The 23,006-nt window shown below is 45.3% G+C and overlaps 1 long non-coding RNA gene across 1 annotated transcript; it reads left to right on the top strand.

The window, feature by feature from the left end:
• The first annotated feature begins 4,636 nt into the window (after positions 1-4,636).
• Positions 4,637-20,782, top strand: LOC137341405 (uncharacterized). The gene is made up of 3 exons (XR_010967029.1): positions 4,637-4,787; positions 19,225-19,349; positions 20,491-20,782. It is a non-coding gene; the product is annotated as an uncharacterized lncRNA (long non-coding RNA).
• Positions 20,783-23,006: the final 2,224 nt, after the last annotated feature.

The following is a 23,006-nucleotide window of genomic DNA, read 5'->3' as shown; positions in this document are numbered from 1 at the left end:
CATCCAGAAGATGATAGTTCACCAACAATCAGGATCACAGATCACGTCCAGAGCTGGTACTGGGAGCCCCGTCTACTAGGGGGTAGGTCACAGAAAAGCTGCAGTTTTCACTGACACAAGGCAAATCTTTTAAGTATAAAATAAGCCAGAAGTAGCTAGAAGGATTTAATATTCAGATCTCAGAGTTCCCTGGAGTAATGCTTTACAAGTACCTATTGTACACCATCAATTTCTATCAGTTGTCTCAGTTTCCAGCTGAAGAAATCAATATTCCACAAAATGGACCCCTCCCCTCGGGTTCAGAGCTCATTTCTTCCTTTTCATCTAATCCTTTCAATCATCCCAAGTATAATTTATCCAGTTTAGAGTTTTTCTCACGTTTCCTAATATTAGAATTTTGACAGATATGTGAAAATCAAGGCGGCCAATAGGTTTGCTTACACTGAATCAACCAAGTCCATTTATTGCTCAATATATGTTGGACCAAGTACATAAAAACACATACATTTACAAAATACTCAATGAATAACATACCCATCACACAGACCCTCTAGTTTAACTACAGTTTGTGTGATTAAGCAGAGCTGTCTATTATAGTCTTATTTTTTAGTGAACAGAATTAAATGATTCAATGCAGAAATAAAAAATTAATTGCTGAGCACATCACTCAGTTTATGTTGATTTTTACTGATCAGCTCATTGAAAAATAAATGTCTTGACAAAAAATTAATTTTTGCCAATCATTTTTTGTTATTTTGTATAAGGATGTATATGGACTATTTTTTCTGAACAGTCTTTTTTAGAGCATTTAAATGAACAAAACAAAGGAGTTTCATTTTCAGTATCCATATTTTAGCAGAAATATCTTATTTTACTCATATATTTTGAGATACAAACAAAATACTTGGCAACCTGCATAATGCACTGACGTTGCACAGCCTGCAACTTTCCTTCCCTATATTGTAAAGTCTTTTGACCATCACAATCAAAGAAATAGTTCACTAGGCAGCTATCTAAAGCAAACACAAAACACTGCAGTACTTAGCACACAGTGGAACCAACTCAAATCTGAAATAAAAACAGAAAATGCAGGAAAACTCAGCAGGTCAGACAGCATCTGTGGAGAGAGAAACAGAATTAATGTTTCAGGTCGATGACCTTTCATCAGAACTGGAAGATGTTAGAGATTAACAGTTTTTAAGTAAGTACAGAGCCAGGGAAAGGAGCGGGGTGGGGCAGAATGAACAATGGGGAAAGTCTGAGATAGGATGGAGGGCAGGATTGATTAATTGACAAAAGGGAATTTGGTACAAGGCAAAAGTGGTGGTAATGGGACAAGTAAAGAAACAAAAGATGGACTCAGAAGTATAAATGGTTACAGTAGAATAACAGAGAGGGAGAGAAGCATGGACGCATAGAAAATCTGGCAAAGAGGAGAAGGCTCCCATGGCCCAGGAATGTTGCAGAGAAAGGTAGGTAGACCCCAGAAATTACTCACTCGAGGATGCCGTTCCATAGTGGCGTCCTCTCCAACCATCAGCGAATCAATGGAGTAAGTTCGTTGATGTGCACTAAAAACAGGAAATCACAAATTTGCTCCCACTGGTTCGCTGGCGGTTTGACAGGTCCGAATTAAAGGGGAAATCACACGCTGCAATCATGGAAATCACTGAACCAGCGGCAACCTGCTGCAGGAAGCAGGTATGAACTGAAGTACACAGTGAAAGTTAGGGCTGCTCTGAAGTGGCTTCAGGAGCCTGTCCTGATGCCATTTCAATCTCTTGCATTATAAATGAACCCAGGATATAGCCTGAAGGGGTTTTTCAGCTGCTTTTGAGTTTTGTGGAGTCCGAGAGAGCTGTTTTCCACAGCTATCATTCTTTATTCAGATGTGTGACTTGAAGAGTCAGGGACTTATTTAAAAGGTGCGAGAGAGTAGCGTGTGAGCGATTTCAATTTATTTTTAAGTTTTAAGAGTCTGAGAGTTTAAGGAGGTCTATGAGAAGACAGAGTAGGTGAATCAACTAAGCTTTCACCACTCTGGATCCCAACGCTCCTTATATTCCTGCGTAGAAGGTACTTGAGACGCAGGGCACAACGGAGAGCAGTCAGGTGCCATCGCTGTAGGCTCATCATGAAGAACTATTATCCACCCGAGAGTGTGTACAGGGAGAGGATGTCCTTTGAGATGTTATTGGAGGAGACATCCACAGGATGCACTGCAGCAACTCGCCAAGGCTTCTTTGACAGCACCTCCCAAACCCGCGACCTCTACCACCTAGAAGGACAAGGGCAGCAGGCACATGGTTACAACACCACCTGCACGTTCCCCTCCAAGTCACACATCATCCCGACTTGGAAATATATCGCCGTTCCTTCATCGTCGCTGGGTCAAAATCCTGGAACTCCCTACCTAACAGCACTATGGGAGAACCTTCACCACACGGATTGCAGTGGTTCAAGAAGGCGGCTCACCACCACCTTCTCAAGGGCAATTAGGGATGGGCAATAAATGCTGGCCTTGCCAGCGACGCCCACATCCCATGATCGAATAAAAAAGACATGCGTGAGGAGACTTCATTTCAGCAAGGAGAAAATCGGCCAGCTCTGAGATGTTACAAGAGGACCTTCGGCCCCACTCAACTTCCTGCAGGGCCTTGTCAGTGGCTATGAAGGTAACAACAGCCCTCAAATTCTATGCCTTCAGGACATTTCAGGCAGGCACCGGTGATATGTGCAACATCACCCAGAATGCTGCAAGGGTCTGCATTCAGCAGGTCACAGATGCCATATTCCACAGGGCTTCTGACTTCATCAACCCTGACAAGGCCCCAGCACAGCAAAGGGGGAGGTCTACTGCATTCTACAGGATCGTCGGCTTCCCCAAAGTGCAGTGGGTTGTTGACGGAATCCACGTTGCATTGAAGGCACCCAATGATGCACCTGTCACTTACACCAACAGGAAAGGGCTTCATTCCTTAAATGTGATGATCCTTTGCGATGCCGGTCTGCGGATCATGAGTGTAAATGCAGATGATATGGGAAGTGCTCATGATGTCTTTGTCCATCGACACTCAGACTTGCATGATACCTTCACGGAATGCATCAAGGATCTGGATGGATATTAGGTGACAAGAGCTACCCGCTGAAGCTGTGGCTGATGACACCCTACTGCAGGACCAACAGTTCAGCACAGGAGAGGTACAATCGTGCACACGCCAAGTAGTGGAGAGGACAATAGAGGTGCTGAAATCACACTATCGTTGCTTGGACAGGTCGGGGGTAACTTTGCAGTACTCACCTGTTAAAGTGTCAAAGATTGTGGTGGCCTGCTGCGCATTGCACAACTTTGCCCTGCAGGAAGGACTAAGCTTTGACCAGGCAGACGAGATGCTGCTGGAAAAGGATGAGGTGGAGGATGACAATCTGGATGTCGCTGGCCGCCCCGAGGAAACGGTGGCCGCAGCTGCCAAGCTGGTGAGAGCAGCTAGTGGCTGATACTTTTAGACATTCATTCCCTCCCCCTCCCCATGAAAGCAGACAACAGGACAAGCAGGATTGAAGGTGAAACAGTGAATTTTTATTGCAGCATCAAAAAAAGCGCAAAAGTTTACATTAACACTTCGAGGTAGTTAGTCATTGTAAAAACTTTGTAAAAGTTGAGGTAGTTATTTATTGCAAAATCTCATTGTGAACTTTGAGGTGTGTAGTGCAAAACTTTAAATAAAAATTACGTTATCTAATTTTAAAACGTGATGGTAACATGGTTTATATTAATAAAATCTTTGAAACAATTACAGGTAACTAGTTACTAACATTTAAGAACAGCAACAGCACAACAACTAAGATTATCACACAATCATGAGATTCATTACATAACAAAGCACCGAAAAGCGAATAAAAACAGACAGCCAAAAATCAATAGAACAAACAGAAAAAAAGTGATTTATAGACTTGCCCCCTTACAGCATGCCTGTGGGTCACTGTGACAATAAGAAAAAGGAGGTAATCTCCGTACGAGAGGGGCATCCTATTTTTGCCTGGCACTCACCCTCCCTGTGATCGGGCCCCTCAAGACAAGGACACGGACTCTGTGCCTTGTAAAACGGCTATGATCAGGGACCTTGGAGCTAGGGTGCTGATGCACCAAGGGGGCATGAGTAACAGTGATGACAGGTGCAGGATCAGTTCCTGGCTCCTGGGCCTGCACTGTATCTGTGGTAAGAGGCGGCACAGGGTTGGGGGGCTGTCATGGGCATCAGGTGAGCACAGCCATACTTGCATTCAACTCAATGAAATGTTCAAAAGCCAATTCAATTTTTGTCAGACGGGCCACAATGTTGTGGCCATCATGGGCCAGCTGGCCCACAATGTTGTGGCCAGCATCCTTTATCTCATGGAGGCAAAAAAGTAAAAGCATTTTACTAATATACCACTGAAAGCATCCAATTCACTAATAATCCAATAGCTAGGTTACTAACCTTGTGCCAAAATTATGGGATACTATTTAATGATGTATTATTCTACTGTCGTCATGTACGCACTTGAATTTATTCATTTATCATTTTTTCAAACTGCAGTATTTACAGCCAGGTTTCTGTTCCAGTTAACATTATTATCCATTGCAGTGGTTCTTGCTGTGGTTTCTACAGTTTGTGGCAGAATCTTACTATGCTTCCATAGAAAGTTTGTTCCTGGAAGTCACTTTCAAGATTCATAGTAGCTCCATTGTCCAACCCAAGATTTCGCAAAGACTTTTGAAATGCAGTAGCAATCCCAAGGCACAGGTAAGGAACCATTTAAGAATATCCACAGGCACCTTATCCTAGTGTGTCTCCACTGTAACAGTTGTAAACCACCTAAACGCAAGACGGCTGGATGTTAAAGCACATGCACCAATTTTGGAAAAGCAACGGTACTTGAGAGTCCTGGTAAATGGTCATGTGATGTTAAAGGAATTTTTTGTAATTTAGTGGTTTGTTTCTGAATTTTTGTTGAAGGGCTTATTTAAATTGTGTTCCTTAGTTTTTCATCCACATGCACCTTTTGCTATTATTCTGAACTGTTCCTTACTGTTATTTACTAATGGGACAAAAAAGTTCATCAGAATTTCAAAGATTGTGCTTCAGTCAGGATCAAGGAAATTGCTTTTGAGGCAGATGTTGGGTGATGCTGTCAGTTATGTATATGATTTATTTGATTTCATTTTATGCATTATATTTGGAGTTGAAGTCTAGTCTCTAGACTTTTCCCATGATTGTATTTTTAGCATATGTCTGTACTGAAACAGATGCAGTCTGCAAGAGTTACACATTGCTACACTGCACCATGAAAATCGGTGAGCTTGAGGCAAAGGTTAGGACCAGCTAAAGACCACGTGGCCAACAATGTGACCTTTGATTTAGCTGCAAACCTCTGCAAGTACTTCAAAGCAAACCCTTTTTGTCCCACACTTTTCCAGTACTTTGATATTGCTTGGTTACTTTGGGCATAAAACAGTCAAACGTTAACCAATTAGCCTGGAGAACTGCTAGGCCCAATGCCAACATTAAGCTATTTAGTAGTTTTTTTAAAATTGGGTTCTCAAGAACGTACATTCACATTTTGTGAAGCTATTAAACATGTATTTTATAACACTATTATACAAATAAATGTACATTCACATATATTCTATTAAGCCTTTATACTATTAAGAGTACAACTTTAGCAGTTTTATTACCAAATACCAATATGCCCCAGCAAATCTGTAAGACCAAAACAAATGAACCACAGCTTAATTGTTATGATTTCTTTAAAAGCTACTTAACTCTATTTTAATTGTTTTTAATAATCTGCCTGGAAAAATATAACCGATTTAATTCTAAACATGAAGTGAAAAATATTTTTACTTTCATTCCAGTTTTACATTTTTACTAACTCCCACTTTGTGGGGTCCTTTTCTCCATCTCCACAATGATAAAATTCACCATGTAGGGAACTTCAGGTGTGTTCCATGACTTTGGTACTCTACTAATATTGCTCAGTAAATAGAAGAGATTTAGAAGAGAGAGAGCAGGAGAAACTTCACACAGAGAACTGTGAGGCTGTGAAATTTACTTTCATGGTTGGTGGTTGAGGCAGAAACTATTAACATTCAAGCTAAAATTGGATAGGTGGATAAAGGAAAAGGGATTGAAGGGATACAAGAACAGGGTAGGTAAATGTGATTAGAATTATTTGCTCAGGTGGAGGGTAAACATTGACAGACTGGTTGGGCTGAATGGCCTGTTTCAGTATTGTAACGAGTATGATTGCATTTATATGCATCATAACTGCTTAATGTTAGTGCACAACATCTCATGGGAATATATGCTTGTCAGGTTTGAAAGTACAGCACCTAGCCCAATCTGAACACAGTAATTTATTTACTCAGGTATAATTAAACATTAAAATATTTCTTGCTCTGCTGTCTACACGCCTCAATTAAAATCTATAATTTATGCCTAATCTTTTTTCTTTAAAATTTCCATTTATTGCTGTAATCAATATACAGATACCTACAACATGGTATTCAACTAAAGTACAAATGAGTCTTGGAGAAGGAACACTGAAGCTTAAGGACAGCAATACTTTTACTCTTCAGATACCAAGCACCTGAACAGGAAAAGCTGAATGGATTTGGAACACATAAGAAATTATGCCAGATACTAATTCTAAAAGCTTTTCACTGTTTCTTGTGCTTATTTTTTTTAAATGAAGGTGTGAAATATCTCTATTCCTATGTGTTTCCTTTCTCTGTACAGGTTGCCAGGCCATAGGTGTCCTGTGGCCTAGAGCATAGGTGGCAACTTCTCCTCAGCCTCTGCCAATTATGCTTTTCAGTTAGTTTCCAGGAAACGTGGAACAGTGGCCTGGTTTGGTTTCTATTCATTATATATTTTAAAACTGCAAAGCAGAGCAGTAATTTCAATTTTCCACCGAATCAGATCAGGTTCCTGCAAAAGTTTTGGATGTGGAAAGCTACACTGTTCTAGAGAGTAGCTAAAAGAACCACTGATGAGAATGCAGCAAAATAAAAGAATGTGCATTCCAAGAGTAGTTCTGTTCACCACATGCATATTGTTGCCAAATAACATACCCTCCTACAGAACAGAACATAATTACCTCCAATGATGAACGGGCATTTTGCTTGGCAGCAGCAATAAAAATGCACTACCGTTTCTAAATTTTCCTCATTTCCTGAGGAGCAGCCATGCAAGATTAAACGATCATACTGATCTATCATTTGAGTTTCTCCTTTGCATGCTGGTGCTACTGGCAATGATGGGAAAGAGAATGAAAAATATTCGATGTTCATTCAATTTTATAGATTTTCTTATTTCTCCATACTTCTGAAGCCACCCAGATTGTCGAATCCAAATCCCAACTAATGGGGTCAACTGGGGATTAATGATAAGTCTGAGAAGAAAAATAAGATCGCTAAATTTGCCAGGTGATGCTTCAATGTTTTTGGGCACGTAATACAGAAACCTCTGCTCATTTTCAAAAGAAGCCAAAATTTAATAGTGAAAAAGGAAAATCATTATTTAGCTGCTATCATACACCAACTGACAGATGGCTGAAGACTGGCATTGGTCTGGGATCAGATTAACCACTTGTTCTTTCAGCATATTTTCATGTTTGAGGCAGGAATTCTGAGTTCATTTATGCGCAATCTATAAAAGATTCAAGAACAATTTTTCCTCTGCATGCAAAAGGGCAAAATAATGTTGTCCGCATTCAACTTAATTTTTAGATCCACTTTTTGGTTGATCTGCTAAGATTTTCTCTCATGCAGTTCTCAGATACTGACAAGTTTTCTTGCTTCTCCTTACAAAAAGACATACTGTAAAGTGAATGTCAGTCAAGTCTGGGATTCCAATTTAGGAAATCATTAGCATGGACAAAGTTACTTCATTACACACAAGTCTGGTGAAAGGAGCCCAGTGTGGAATAAAACAAACATAACCACTTAAAAATCATGGGAAAATTACACTTTTTCTGGTGAGGATATGAAACCTCTTTTGTCTTTCAAAATATCAGCAGCTCTTTTTTATCCCTGGTCTCTCATGACCACAGGCTAATTGTAGCCAAGAGGCCAACTTAGTGACCCGCATCTTGGCCTCCAGAATTGCTTCACAAGGAAAGCTACTAGAATGCCCTTGTGATGACTTTCCTTACTACCTTCAAGGAAATGTCAGACTTCTGCATGGATCTGAAACGTTAACTCTTTCTTTCTCTACAGATGCTGTCTGACTTGCTGAGCTTCTCCAACATTTTGTTTTTATTTCAGATTTCCAGCATCCGCAGTATTTTGCTTTTTTTAAAAAATTAGTTCATGGGATGTGGGCGCGCTGGCGAGGCCAGCATTTATTGCCCATCCCTAATTGCCCTAGAGAAGGTGGTGGTGAGCCGCCTTCTAGAACCGCTGCAGTCTGTGTGGTAAAGGTTCTCCCACAGTACTGCTAGGTAGGGAGTTCCAGGATTTTGACCCAGCGACAATGAAGGAACAGCGATATATTTCCAAGTCGGGATGGTGTGTGACTTGGAGGGGAATGTGCAGGTGGTGCTGTTCCCAAGAGCCTGCTGCTCTTGTCCTTCTAGGTGGTAGAGGTCGCGGGTTTGGGAGGTGCTGTCGAAGAAACCTTGGCGAGTTGCTGCAGTGCATCCTGTGGATGGTAACACTGCAGCCACAATGCACCGGTGGTGAAGGGAGTGAATGTTTAGAGTGGTGGATTGGGTACCAATCAAGCGAGCTGCTTTGTCCTGGATGGTGTCGAGCTTCTTGAGTGTTGTTGGAGCTGAGAGTATTCCATCACATTCCTGACTTGTGTCTTGTAGATGGTGAAAAGGCTTTGGGGAGTCAGGAGGGGAGTCACTTGCCGCAGAATACCCAGCCTCTGACCTGCTCTTGTAGCCACAGTATTTATATGGCTGGTCCGGTTAAGTTTCTGGTCAATGGAAACCCCCAGGATGTTGATGGTGGGGGATTCGGCAATGGTAATGCTGTTGAATGTCAAGGGGAGATGGTTAGACTCTCTCTTGTTGGAGATGGTCATTGCCTGGCGCGAATGTTACTTGCCACTTATCAGCCCAAACCTGGATGTTACCCAGGTCTTGCTGCATACGGACTGCTTCAATATCTGAGGGGTTGCGAATGGAACTGAACACTGTGCAATCATCAGCGAACATCCCCATTTCTGACCTTATGATGGAGGGAAGGTCATTGATGAAGCAGCTGAAGATGGTTGGGCCTAGGACACTGCCTTAAGGAACTCCTGCAGCAATGTCCTGGGGCTGAGATGGTTGGCCTCCAACAACCACTACCATCTTCCTTTGTGCTAGGTATGACTCCAGCCACTGGAGAGTTTTCCCCCTGATTCCCAATTACTTCAATTTTACTAGGGCTCCTTGGTGCCACACTCGGTCAAATGCTGCCTTGATGTCAAGGGCAGTCACTCTCACCTCACCTCTGGAATTCAGCTCTTTTGTCCATGTTTGGACCAAGGCTGTAATGAGGTCTGGAGCCGAGTGGTCCTGGCGGAACCCAAACTGAGCATCGGTGAGTAAGTGCCGCTTGATAGCACTGTCGACGACACCTTCCTCACTTTGCTGATGATTGAGCGTAGACTGATGGGGCGGTAATTGGCCGGATTGGATTTGTCCTGCTTTTTGTGGACAGGACATACCTGGGCAATTTTCCACATTGTCGGGTAGATGCCAGTGTTGTAGCTGTACTGGAACAGCTTGGCTAGAGGCACGGATAGTTCTGGAGCACAAGTCTCCAGCACTACAGCCAGGATGTTGTTGGGGCCCATAAGCCTTTGCTGTATCCAGTGCACTCAGCCGTTTCTTGATATCACGTGGAGTGAATCGAATTGGCTGAAGACTGGCTTCTTTGATGGTGGGGATATCGGGAGGAGGCCGAGATGGATCATCCACTCGGCACTTCTGGCTGAAGATGGTTGCAAACGCTTCAGCCTTGTCTTTTGCACTCACGTGCTGGACTCCGCCATCATTGAAGATGGGGATGTTTGCAGAGCCTCCTCCTCCTGTTAGTTGTTTAATTGTCCACCACCATTCATGACTGGATGTGGCAAGACTGCAGAGCTTTGATCTGATCCGTTGGTTGTGGAATCGCTTAGCTCTGTCTATAGCGTGTTGCTTCCGCTGTTTAGCATGCATGTAGTCCTGAGTTGTAGCTTCACCAGGTTGGCACCTCATTTTTAGATACGCCTGGTGGTGCTCCTGGCACGCTCTTCCACACTCCTCATTGAACCAAGGTTGATCCCCTGGCTTTTTGGTAATGGTAGAGTGAGGAATATGCCTGGCCATGAGGTTACAGATTGATTCTGCATCGTGATTCCTCACATTGATGAGGCTGAAATTAGTAACTCAACACTATTAGAGACCTAGAGACAAGTAATCTGTCCGATTTCTCAAAGGGAATAGCAGTTCATGAGAGAAACTGCCGACATGAATCCAAGTCCCCAAATTCTGCAATGGTGTGCATGGTGCTTCAGCGTACTGTGCACCATGCTGCCCTGATGATGTGTGTAAGATGGAGATGCAAGCAACTGTCCACGAAAGTGAGTGAACTGAATCAAAAAGAAAATAATTCACTTTGTGGTATGAGAAAATCCAAAGGAAATTAAATTGAGAAAACACACATAGCAAAAACGTGAAACATCAAACTCATTGTAAACATTCAAATATGGCTTGCATGCAATTTTACATCTTTATATGTGCAGTACAAAGCACCATAAAAAACTCAACTCCAAACAATATTAACTGCAATAAAAACAGAAAGTGCTGGAACTACTCAGCAAGTCAGGCAGCATCTGTGGAGAAAGAGCAGAGTTAATGTTTCAGGTCAACGGCCTTTCATCAGAACTAGAAGTTAAAGTTTTAACAGTTTTTAAGCAAGTACAGAGCCAGGCAAAGGAGGGGGAGGAAAGAACAAAAAGGAAGGTCTGAGATAGGGTGAAGGGCAGGAGTGATTAATTGACAAAAGGGAAGATGGTGCAAGGCAAGGAGGGTAGTAATGGGACAAGAAACAAAAAGATGAGTCTCGGAGCTATAAATGGCAACAGCAGAACCATTACCATCATCTGCTGTCTGAAAAAATGGGAGCAGTGGTTATGATCTGAAGTGGTTATGATTGAATTATTTTGTGTTTGATTAAAGCCAAAATCTGTTTTTCAAATCAAGAAATAGCATTGAATACTGTACAGTGAAAAGGTCAGATAGCTCTGTTGACCCAAATGAGCTCAGTTGATACCACAAGCAGTACTGATTAATTAACAGCCAAAGATTTAGAAAGAAAGCTGCCATTTAGATCCACCAAGGTTTAAATCATACTCATGAAAAATGATGGTCTAAAATAGGATAGATGCCACTGCACAGCTTGAAATAACAGCCTACCATCTGCTTGTAGCAATCCAAATGAACAAGCTAAGCAAGACACTGAGGAAATAAACTAAATTTCCAGCATAAATTTGTTTGCTTATCTATAAAAATGTGATGTGGCATCCCAGTTATCCATACATTATTGAACTCGTCAAAATTTGAGAACTACATTAAAAAAATTGTGAACAAATAACTCCACAGTGCAGACTAAGTTATTTACTAGTAATGTTTCAGATCGTCCATCTTTATATTAAAAGGAGGCATTCATAATAAATATAAACCAAAAATCAAGTTCATACATAAGTGACACACAAAAGTTGGATTTTTTCCACTCGTTTTGAAATGAAAGGCTCTCCTTGTCCACGGATGGGCAGTAAAGTTAAAATGATCAGCTATTTTTAAGCAAATCTCTAAGTTACTCTAAAAAAAGGAATCAAAAATATAGCCAATAGGGGTAATGTTTGACATAAGTGACAAGTAGCTGACTGATCAAAATCTATGGCCATTTAATAGTTATAAATGTAGGTATTTATAATTTTAGTTGAACTAGAAATGTACTAAATTTACATTTCACTGGCAGGGTATTTTGTTGAAGTAACAATTATTTTCAGATATATTTAGGACAGCTGAAAACTATACCGTTGTGATCCTGGAGAATATGACCCACCTCCTCCCATAAACTCAAAAACGTACGGCAAGTTTCACATTTTGAGGTAAATACTGTGGGCTCGATTTTAGGGTCGGGTTACCTGCGGGTTTCCAGCGGGGGGGCCCCGAAAATCCCGATCTCCGATCACGTGACCGGATTCGGACGAAATCCCGGCCACTTCCAGGTACCGCGCTGACGTGCGGGGCTGCGCGCGCAAGCCCCGCTGGTGGGAATCCCGCAGGCAATTAAAGCCAGCGGGGTTCCACTTGAGAGCACTTAACTTGCTCGTTGTGGTCAGTTAATGAGCTGAAGCAGCTGTCAAAAGAGGAAGTGTGGGATTTTACGGTCAAAGCAGTCAGTTTCCCACACTGGGGGAAACAGGACCCTTCAAACCAGGCGTGTTGCAGCCAGCAGCCTGTGCCAGGTGCCAAGGTGCGCTCCACGGGGGAGCGCCCTCACCCACGCAGGAGGCCACCGCGTCACATAGGGCAACCCCTGCCCTCCACCAACCCCCGCCAAGCCAGAGGACAGACCGACACGAAACCGCAGCCCCAGTCCGAGGACCCACCCACCTACCCTGCACAACCCCTCACACCAACACCTGCCAGATGGGTGGTGCGTTGACATCGTCGGAGGACGAACAGGATGACCAGCCCCAGCAGCCTCGCAGTCCACGCCGTCCGCCTCGGAGAGGTGGGGCCCCCCAACACGGTGCTGCGGCACACCCACCTGCACAGCAGGAGGGAGGGCAACCGCAGAGAGAGATGCGTCGCAGGAGGCACTACCCTCCGCACAGGGTGTACAGAGCGAGGCTCAGCTTCATGGACATCTCCGAGGAGCAGTGCATACGGAGGCTCAGAGTCAATCGCCAGGTAGTCGCCGACATCTGCAGCCTCCTTAACGACGAGCTGCTCCCTGATGGACCAAGCAGCATCTTCTTACCTGTCGCCGTCAAAGTCACCACTGCCCTCAACTTCTTCGCATCCGGTTCCTTCCAGGGTGCCACCGGGGACATCACCGGGGTCTGTCAGTCCTCTGCACACAAGTGCATAAGGCAGGTCACCGATGGGTTGTTCCGCAGGGCCTCCCACTACATCAACTTCGCCATGGACGAGCGCAGCCAGATGGAGAGGGCGGTTGGATTCCATGCCATGGCCGGCTTCCCACGGGTGCAGGGTGTAATCGACTGCACCCACATCGCAATACGGGCACCTCCGCATGAGCCAGGGCTGTTCATCAACAGGAAGGGGTATCACTCCATGAACGCCCAGCTCATCTGTGACCACCGCCAGAGATTCCTACACGTGTGCGCCAGATACCCCGGCAGCTGCCACGATGCCTTCGTCCTCAGGGAGTCCGCCGTCCCGCCCATCCTGCAGGCACCCAACGCCGGCAACGGCTGGCTCCTCGGCGACAAGGGGTATCCCCTCCACACGTGGCTCATGACACCTCTGAGGAACCCCATCACCGAGCCGGAGCGTCGGTACAATGACAGCCACACTGCTACCAGGTCTACAATTGAGCAGACCATAGGGCTTCTCAAGATGCGCTTCAGGTGCCTTGATCGTTCTGGGGGAGCGCTCCAATACACACCATTCAGAGTGGGACGAATCATAGTTGTCTGCTGTGCCCTGCACAACATGGCCCAACAGAGAGGGGTGCCGCTGGAGGAGGCCCCATCCACACCCGCCACCCACATTGAGGAAGGCGAGGGCGAGGAGGAGGAGGAGGAGGAGGCGGAGGCGGAGGAGGCGGAGGAGGAGGACGCGCCCGAGGATGTTGGACGACCCATGCGCCGAGCCGCGACTCACCGGGATGGTCGCCGGGCCAGGGACGCACTCATACGTCAACGGTTCTCCTAGAGTCAGACACTGCGAGGCGCTCGCATCTCCTCACCTGCACATGCGAGCGGCCATACCAGCCCCCTCCACTGAAGAGTGCTGCCAGTAATCCTGCACCCACAGCAGTGTGCCCAATGGGTGGCAGCAGGTGTTCGCCGTCATGATGGCCTCCACGGAACGCAACTACTGCACAAGCCGCGGAAGAATGGACGAGAGGTGGCAGGAGTGGTGAGAATAGACTATTTAATATGTGGAATGTGACATCATTTAAGAAACAAAGTACAAAATAATAAACACCCTGGTGTATTCCCTTTGTGATTATAAGGCCTTTGGAATTCTTCTCCGGGAACCCCTACGTGGTGCTACCCCTGTGGCTCCAGCAGAGGTAGTGGCAGGTTGCTCGTCTTCTTGCCTTGACCGGGTAGATGCTTTTGGCGGACGGCCCCTGGGTTTCGGTGCCCGTGAGGGCACCTCCACAGACTGCTCCTCCTGCACCGGGGCAGGGGCAGACTCGGCCACCTGGAGAGGAGGCACCATTGCGGGTGCTGGTTGAGAGGTGGGCGACGGGTGGGACGTGGGGACGCCTTGAGAGGCGTCCCCGCTTCCATGTCCCCGGTCACCATCATCCCTCTCTTGGCCTCGGCCCACATCACCCCTTCCACCCTGCTGGACGGCAGTTTGGATGGCATGTGTGAGGCCTTGCAAGGCCACCCCTAGTGTATCCCTCAGCCTGTTGGTGGCGTCGGAATGTTGCTCACCCTGAATCCGTACAGACGTTGTGAGGGCCTGCAAGGACTCGAAGTGGAGCTGTGCGTGACGCTCGAGGGAGGCCAGCCTGTCCTCCACCGCAGACAGTCCCGCACCTACCCGCGACACTGTGTCGCCGGTACCCTCCTGTGCCTGCGCCACCAATGCCCACATGCAGGAGGTGGACTCCTCCATCGCCTGCGCTATTGTGGACAATGCGCGCGGCACCTCTGCCAGCACCTCAGCAATTAGCTGGTGGCCCTCGACGACTCTCCTTTTCTCTGGTGGCCCCCTGGGTTCAGCATCTGGGTCCGGCTGAGCAGAGCCTGGAGATGAGTGCTCCCTCCGTCGCGGACCCTCCGCGGCTGCCCCTGCCACCAGGGTCTGCTCATGCTCACTCGTGCGCAGTGACTCACCAAGTGCTACCCCAACTAGTTGGCGAGGGGGACCCACCGAGGTGCGTGTCTCTGCGCTGGTGGATGGTTGGCTCTGATGTGACGATGCACCCTCAGAGACCGCCATGTCCTCTGAGGAATCGCCCTCCATGCTCGCTTGATCCAAAGACGCACCTGCAAGAGAACAGAGGGCACTTTGAGGCATGTGGACCAACTTGACAGTGCGCCTGATGGCAGGTGATGATACGGTCACTCGCGATCATGGGTGTTGAGTGTCAGCTTTCCCTTACCGGCCGTTTCGGCAGCGACACACTCGCCATCGGCCACCGACAGGCAATGTCGCGTGCGGGCGAGGTCGAGCGCCTCCACCTCTGCGTCGGTGAGCTCCACCACTTGCGGCGGCCCACCTCCGGTGCGTGCCCTTTCGCGGTTGTTCTTGCTCCTCTTCTCCTGTGAAGGCAAAACACAGATGTGTGAGTGGGTGCGTCTTGCATCGTGAGACGCATCGAGCATCGGTGTGGTTGGGTTGAGCGTGGCGCGGAACGGATGGGAGGAAGTGTGGGCCACGTGCCCATCCCATTGCATGGGGATTGGGGTGTGTGGTAGTGTTCGGGTGGGGTCAGGGACGGTGGGTACTTGCGTGCACGGCGAGGATGGTGAATGAGTGGCTGTGAGGATTGCTGATGGAGCGCAGTGGTGGCTGTGCAGGAGGGGGTTGTGATCTGCTTGGCGTGATGGTGGGGACGGGATGTGGGAGGGTGCGTTGGTGTACTCACCTTGCCAGACCTAGTCAGGTCATTGAAGCGCTTGCGGCACTGCTCCCAAGTCCTTGGGGTGTTGCCCCTGCTGCTCACCTCCGCCGCCACCTCTGCCCATGCCTTCCTGGTTGCGGCGGCAGGGAACTTGCGCCCATCCTCAGGGAAGAGTGTTTCCCTCCTCCTCCTCACGCCCTCCAGCATCAGCTGCAGTGCCAGATCTGAAAAACGGGGCGCAGCCTTTCCCCTTGGTTGAGCCATTCTCCCAGACCTCTTGCTTGCAGCAGGAGGGGCTTTGGGAGACTGCCCCTTTAACTGGAGCTCCTACATCGCGTCGACGGTACTGCGCATGCGCAGCCGGCCGGCACGCAGCTGGGGAGCGCAGAACCCGGAAGCAGGCCTTAATGGGTCCAATTATCCCGCGATCGCGTGGGGGACGCACACAATTACCCGTCCGCGTTTTCGACGCTCCCGGAGGACCACCCGCTGGGAACCCGCAGGCCTGCTAAATTCGAGCCCTGTGTGTTTGCTTTTTAAAAAAGAGCAAATGAATCTGAAATTAATGCAGTTTGTAGTTTATACGGATGGCAGATTAAGCAAACCAGCACTTGAATTTGGCATACAACTACAACCACCACCACCTCCCCACCCTCACCCCCCCACTACAATAAACAGATAACAACTCCAATACTTCAGTTTCACAAGAAAAACAAAATTCTGGTTTTACTTTAACACAACTAATAAATGAACAGGAAAAATACTGACAGCTGGTTCATGTGGTTTTCCATTCATACTATAACAACTTCAATACAAGGACAAGCCAACTGTTAACAAAAAGCAGAGCATCTGCACCACACAAGAGGAACACAAAAGCATATTTTACACGCTACAAATTAATTTTCAAGACATAACAGAAAACCATCTCATCGACTGAAACATACAAAATATTACATTTAAACACCAAAATGTGCGAAATAAATAGCAAAAAGGTTTTGCAATTGTGTCACTGAGTCAAAAATAATGTTGAGGCATGGTAACAAAGTGTTACATTACAAGATGATCATTCTTGATTGAGGGGGAAAAAGCCATGAATCATTTTTATTGTAATTCTGTCGCAGAAGTGAAGAAATTATGTTGACGCACAGTATGCTGCAGTACCAACACACTTGGGAGACACAGATTGGTCCCAGTGTGAGTTAACAATTTCAAAATGCCGTTGTGCGAAGGCAGCAACAGCAGACCAAACACTTCTGTGGAGCAAGAGTCATTCCCTTGCTGCTCATTTCAGAAAAACATAGGTGAAAACCTGGCAGCAACTTGTCTACCTTTGCAGCAGCAGGTGGTATGCAGCATGGGGAGATCAGGAGGAATTAGGGATGAGAAAGAAAATGTTAAAAAGTGCGAGCCTTATCCTCAACAAACCTCCATATCTTCAGTAGTCAAAAAGTTCACTGGAGGCTTTCCTTTTCATGAAATAGGAAACATTCATATCATTAAAAAGGGGAAAAGAGCTTTTTGAAGTTATACTGCAAATCCCCAAGACAAGATTTTTTTTCTTTTATACACTAAACATTTGCATTTTCGAGATTGCCCTTAAGGTAGTTTGACAGGTTAGTATTTCATTGGTATAAATCATCCATCCCCACTTCCACTTGCTCCCCCCATGGGCGAATGGCGAAAGGCCAGAGGGTCCCTCCTATCTTCCTCTCTCTCTGTTCTCTTCAGAGGCCTTGTTTGCTTTCAAAATTCAATTTGAAAGCAAACAATGGGTTGTTCACAATTGAAGAAACAAAGATTTTCCTTAAGAGTGGGATCACTGCTGAGGTGGGTTGGGGGAAGGACTTCCACCCAACAGTTATTCAATAGAAGTATTGTAGGGAACTGCAAAAGGCGATTGTACTGGGATAATATAACTAAAAGGCAGAACTTTCCCTTACAAGTTTTTTGTGGACGTAGACAATAGCGAAAGGCTGCAATTCATGATGCTCTCTAGTCATATGATGTTAAGTAGCACAACAAATGTTCTCCAAAAAAGTTTAAAATAAAACACTACATTTATGAATGTCTATTACAGGAAGTCAATGCAACAAGAATTTCCTGCTTTTCACATCAAGAATTACCAAAATGACAATAGCTGCATTTGCAAAAATGTAGGCCAACTGCAATCAGTTACTGATGCGATGTATATTAAAAATAAAAATACATCTTAATAGTCAGTAATGTTTCAGTTTGTCCACAACATTGAGCTTTAGTTTCCCTTGAAGGTTCAGCTAGATTACAATAACTACATCTTATTAAAAACCTTATATTTGCAATGTATTTGTCTACAAAACCTTACTTCCTGTTATCAGGTTTTTGACACAATATGGTCTCCCTTTTTCCCCCCACTATAAATTCCTATGTCCTCTTTTGTAATAGGATGTGCTCGATAAACTTGTTACCCTGCAAGTGATGTGGGCAATAAACATCACCCACATTCAAGAACAAATAAAAACAAATGTGCAAGTGCTAAGGAAAAAAACCCACCACCCCAAAGGAGTTTACACCTTTGCATATGTACATGCCATAATTATAGTTCAATAATCGAATATAGCTACTAAAGCCAAGTCAATCACTCCATTTGAGGCTTAAGTAGATACATTATTAAAAAGGGTATGGGAAAGAGCAAGAAAATAGGATTAGATAGCTCCAATGTGGAGCTTGTGCTGGCACAAGCACCATGGGCAAAATGTACTCCTCGTGTGAAAATTTCTGTGATTCTAATGAAGTTCTGGATCTAAAACTACAAGTTTTGAGCACAGTTCTCAGTGAATAAGAATTCGATCATGACTACCTAAACATATAATGAATTCTTTTTGCATTTTCCAGTTGAGTTCATTTGCTTTTAATTTAAAAGTTGAAGTTTATGGAGGGTGGAAGGACAGAAGGAAGGTGTAATCAAGTCTAACGATGACAAAAGTATGGTTAAGGATTTCAACAGCAGAGGAGCCGAGGTGAGGCGGGCAATGTTGCAAAGGTAGAAATAAGCATCTTGGTAATGGACAGGATGTGAAGTTTAATGCTCAGCTGTGGGTTAAACCGGATGCCAAGGTTTTGCAGAGTCTGATCACTTTATAAAATCAGATAAACAACTACCGTAGGTATATTAACCATAAACTTTGCATATTCATTTACTTTAATGAGGCAAGGAACTGAATTTTGAGCCTTTTCAAATATGTATCAAAAATCAGGTACTGGAATATCAAACTTGCAAAATGTGTGACACAAGAGTATCATCTGACATTATTGCTTAACAGGCACCAAATTTAGTGCAACTCTGCTGCAGTTTAATATACTCTTCCCACTTTTAACTGTTTCTTTTAATTTGACACTTAATTCTATTTCTTTTACTTCCCAAACTACGTAATGAGTGTTGTCTGGGAGTCAAGTGAACAACCCTCTCTGTGGCTTCAGCCAATAATACTCAGGACCAGCTTTTTGGAGGTGCACAAGAGCATTCTTAGAACTCAGAATTTTTCTTCCTCCCTTCATCTGGGTAAGTACATACCATGTCACCACAGTGACAGGGATGAAATCGGTAACTCAGTGGTGTGGGAAAACTGGACCAAATGCTAATACTTATTTTTGCAGTGATTAATAATACTTCAACATACTGTCTTACTGCATCACCCTGTGTAAATTGTTATATTACAACGAGTTAGTTAGTTTTAATGTTCTACGTTGCCATGTAGACACTATTCAACATCTGATGGAATCCTGTCTACTTAGTTGGCTCAACAGCAGCATGAGTTTAACAGTTCCTAACATATAGTTTATTTGTACAGTATATCATGTATAAATGAAGAAAGTAATGATTAATGCATACAAGTCAGCCTTCTATACAAATGCAATGGATTCAACGGAACTATAATGAATTTGTTTGCCGTCCCATGATGTTCTTTTACAAACATGACTCCAGATTGCTGCCAAAGTATAAAGGAAACTATATGAAGTACATTTTTTATTTAAAGCAACAATGCTCTATAATTATTAGTTGAATGAACATATTTCAGGAGGTCACAAAGAACATGTCCCAGTAAATTACCATTTGCTGCCTCTAGGGATCAATGTATAAAAAGACTACTAAGCAAGTCAAAAATATAATAGATCTTTTTTTTAAGCACATAGGTGCTGTCTTGCAACTGTGGCACCCATAGTGATGCTGACAGCATTCAGTACAAACCTCTTTCAGATTAGATATGAACCTGGGTTGAAATATTAAATTTGTAATTACCTTCACCTTTTTACACCCATTACAAGGAGTCTTTCTAAATTACATAATTATTCATCTCCCTCAGAAGATTAAATTGGGAAGACTCAAATTGTACAAAACCTGTTGGAGAGTTTTTTGTGTTGCATAATTTTTCTATTCTTATTTCCATTTTCTAGAGCAGGCATTTCTTATTGCCCAACAGAAATTGTAAATTTATTGCCAAATTATGGTGTGGATTTTTGTCCACTGCAAACTAGATTGAGATTGTATACACTCATTGCACTTGGGACCATTAAAGCCATTAGATAGAAGAGAATTGGGTCTGACGAAAAGGTCATCGACCTGAAACATTAACTCTGCTTCTCTCCCTACGAATGTTGCCTGACCTGTTGAGTGTTTCTAGCATTTTCTGTTTTTATTTCAGATTTCCAGCATCTGCAGTATTTTGCAGAGAATTGAATTGGGACAGATTCAAGACCCAGAGACTAAAAGTCACAGTAATCATCAGAAACTGCATTCCAGGTCTCAGGCTACATATAAGAAATCTGCTAATGTCAAGAAAGATGCCACTACTTATCCAGTCATTACTACTTAGCAAGATCTGTGTACTGTCTGGGGAACAAATTGGTGCCTGAGCAAATATTCCATTAAAAATAGACATTCCAATTCGCAAAGGGGATATCAGATGTCTATTGTACTTAAAAACACTATCCTAACAAATAAATGAAATCATTTAGTTATTTTGAGTTATTTTGTAAAAAAATGGTAGGATTTTATCAACAGTTAAATAATTACAATAAAGTTGACAGTCACTAGACTAAATACAACGGGCGTCATTTTAGCACCCGTTATCGGGTGCGTTCCTGGCGGGGGGGGCTCCGAAAATCGGAGGCAATTAAAGCCAGTGGGGTTCCACTTGAAGGTATTTATTTAGGTATTTCAGGTCATTAACTGACCTGATTAAGGGATTATGTGAGGAGGGGTGGGATTTTAGAGCAAACTGGGACTGTTTCCCATACTGGGGGAAACACTCCCAGGTCAAATGGACGTGTTGCAGCTGTAAGCCTGTGGCAGCTGCAAAGGTCCATTTGACAGGTGGCGGGGGGAGACCGTCACCCATTGCAGGAGGCCACTCCGTCACTTGGGACAAAGTTTGGCCTCCACCACCCTCCTCCTGACAGTCAAAGTCACCAACCTGCACACTTACCCCGGGGTCCAGAGACATGTACCTACCTTGCGGACCCCCTCAGATGGACATCTTGCGGATGGGGGCCGCCGTAGCTGCAGTCATGACCTCCTCGGAGTGCAAACAGCATCACCAGCCTCACCAGCCTCGCCATCCACCTCTGACACGTGGAGCTCCACAACAGAGTGCTGTGACACATCCACCTGTACAGCAGGAGGGAGGGCTACTGCAGAGAGAGATGCGTCGCAGAGTGCACTACCCTCGCCACAGGGTCCACAGACCTAGGCTCAGCCTCCTGGACCTCTCTGAGCAGCAGTGCACACGGAGGCTCGGAGTCACTCGACATGTAGTCGTGGACATCGGCAGCCTCTTTCATGCCGAGCTGCTCCTGGCTGGCCCGAGCACCATCTTCTTACCTGTCGCTGTCAAAGTCACCACTGCCCTCAACAACTTCTCCTCCGCATCCTTCCAGGGTGCAACCGGGGACATCGCTGATGTCTCTCAGTCATCTGCGCAAAAGAGCCCTGCAAATACACCTACACCCACTCTGCAGTGACACAATGGGTGGCATCAGTTGTGGGTCCTCATAGTGATCCTCAGGAGAGGGCATTATTGCACAAACCAGACAGGATTCGCGAAGACATGGCAGTAGTGGTGCCAGTTTAATATGTAACGTGAGTTGGTCAGAAATTCAATATAAGTAACACCCATGACAAACCCTCAAACACCCTTGTGCATCCCCTTCATGCTCACGACACGTTTGCCTTACGCTGCCTACTGCACATATGTGATGCATGCCCTGTGGCTGCAGCACAGGTAGTGGCAGGTTGAGTGAGTCTGGCCGTGAAAGAGATGCATGAGAGGGTGAGTATGAGAGAGAGCCATGAGATTGTATGAGGATTGGGTTGAGTGGTAGTGGCGGAATGAGTACTGGCGAGGTGAGTAGGTGCAGGTAAGATGAGGATGAGGTTTGAGTGGGTATGAGGGGTGATGTGATAGAGTTGTGTTGGTAGTGCTGAAGGAGATGTGGGGTGGGGGCAGTGATGTGGCAGACGGAGTGTAGGGGAAAGAGTAAGTGTACTCACTTTGGCTGACCTATTGAGGTCATTGGAGTGCCTCCTGCACTGTATGCAGGTGGGTGATATGTTGGTTGCGCTGGTGACCTCCTCTGCCACCTCGAGCCAGGCCTTCCTGGTGGCAGAGGCAGGCCGCTTCCTCCCGCACGCCGGGAGGAAGATCTCTGTCCTCCCCCTCCTCCTCACCCCATGTATTGATACCTGGGGTGAGGCATCATTAAACTGGGAACAGCCTTCCCCCTGGGCTGCTCCATGCTGTAATTTTTGCTATTTGTTGCAGCATCTGTCAGTGGAGGACTGCCCCTTTAAATAGAGCGCCTCCAGCTGACAGATCTTACTGCGCATGCGCAGCCCGCCCGACGCGCAGATCAGCAGTGGGGAACCCGGAGGAGCAGGTAAGTGGATCCAATTAGTGGATTGTATGCTACAATTGCGTGGGAAGCTGACTAATTTCACCGGGCGCGTTACCCACGCGCCCGATAGCCCCCCCCGCCGAGAACCCACAGCCCTGCTAACATCGGGCCCAATGTACCTGTTACATTTATCCCAAACAGTAATCTTGATCCAACTAAAATGGCTGCATGCTGGTATTGACCAGTTTTCAGTTACTATACCAGGGTTATGATTTATGCTTAGAGAAAAACATAGCATTATTTTTACTATACAATAAAGCTACGA

This window comes from Heptranchias perlo, chromosome 23, assembly GCF_035084215.1.
Source record: "Heptranchias perlo isolate sHepPer1 chromosome 23, sHepPer1.hap1, whole genome shotgun sequence".
NCBI lineage: Eukaryota > Metazoa > Chordata > Chondrichthyes > Hexanchiformes > Hexanchidae > Heptranchias > Heptranchias perlo.
This window is presented reverse-complemented; position numbering and strand designations above follow the sequence as displayed.